Source organism: Rattus rattus, chromosome 3 (assembly GCF_011064425.1).
Source record: "Rattus rattus isolate New Zealand chromosome 3, Rrattus_CSIRO_v1, whole genome shotgun sequence".
In the NCBI taxonomy this organism is placed as follows: domain Eukaryota; kingdom Metazoa; phylum Chordata; class Mammalia; order Rodentia; family Muridae; genus Rattus; species Rattus rattus.
Genome location: NC_046156.1, coordinates 120589625 through 120591289, shown reverse-complemented (window position 1 = coordinate 120591289; position 1665 = coordinate 120589625).

Sequence of the window (1665 nt, the reverse complement as noted above, 5' to 3'; positions counted from 1 at the left end):
AAAACTAATAAAATTTTTGAAAAAAGGAATAAAAAGAGACTTATATGCCCTAGTGATATAGAACCTGTCATTATAAATCACTTCTCCACAAGAAAAAAAATATCTCAGGATAGGATGACTTTAGGACAGAATTCTACTAGAATGTCAAAGAGGAGCTAACATCAGTACTCCTCAAATGATTTCACAAAATGGAAGTAGAGGAAGAAATTGACAATACATTCTAGAGGGCCACAATTACCTTGATAGTCAAATCACACAAAGACCCAGAAGAGCAAGGAGATTACAAACCTCTTTCCTCTATGAACACAGATACAAAAATAAGCAATAGAGTATTTGCAAACCAAATCCAAGACCACATCAAGAGAGACACTTACTAGGACAAAGAAAATTTCATCCCAGAGAGGCAGGGACATTTCTGCAGACAAAATTCAATACATGCAATCTACCATATAAAAGAACTGAAAGAAATAGCCACATGAAGATCTCATTACATGTAGAAAAGCCTTTGACAAAAATCAGGACCCCGTGGTAACTAACACAAGTCTTGGAGAGATTAGGGATACAAGGGACATGGCTAAACATAAGAGCACAGGTTAGACCATAACCATAAACAGCATCAGGTTAAATGGTGAGAAATTCAAAAAAATTCCAGCAAAATCAAAATGAAGATAAGATTTTCTACTTTCTCCATACTCATTTAATATACTACTTGATGTTTTATGTAGAGCACTAAGAAAAGTGAAGGAGACTAAGGGGACACAATTCAGAAGGGAAGAAATTAAAATGTTGTTTGCAGATGATATGAGAAACATCGCTGACCCTAAAACTCTACTGGAGAATTCCTACAGCTGAAAAACACTTTCGGCAAAGGAACTGGATACAACATTAACTACAAATAAAGAAACTCAGCAGCCCCCCTTTATAGAAAGGACAAACAGCCTGAGAAAGAAATAGCCTCAGACAAAATAGAATATCTCTAACTAACTGTGACCAAACAGATGAAGGTCTTACATGATAAAAGCTTCAGGGAGGTCAAGGGGATACAGATCGGAAAAGATGAAGTCAAAATATCACTATTTGCAGATAATATGATAGTATATTTAAGTGATCCCAAAAGTTCCACCAGAGAACTACTAAAGCTGATAAACAACTTCGGCAAAGTGGCTGGGTATAAAATTAACTCAAATAAATCAGTAGCCTTCCTCTACACAAAGAGAAAACAAACAGAGAAAGAAATTAGAAACAACACCCTTCATAATAGACCCAAATAATATAAAAATACCTCGTGTGACTTTAACCAAAAAAGCAAGTAAAGGTCTGTACAATAAGAACTTCAAGACACTGAAGAAAGAAATTGAAGAAGACCTCAGAAGATGGAAAGATCTCCCATGCTCATGGATTGGCAGGATTAATATAGTAAAAATGGCCATTTTACCAAAAGCGATCTACAGATTCAATGCAATCCCCATCAAAATACCAATCCAATTCTTCAAAGAGTTAGACAGAAAAATTTGCAAATCATCTGGAATAACAAAAAACCCAGGATAGCTAAAACTAACCTCAACAATAAAAAGGACTTCAGGAGAATCACTGTCCCCTGAACTCCGAGCAGTATTACAGAGCAATATTATAAAACTGCACGTAGTATTGGTACGAGACAGACAG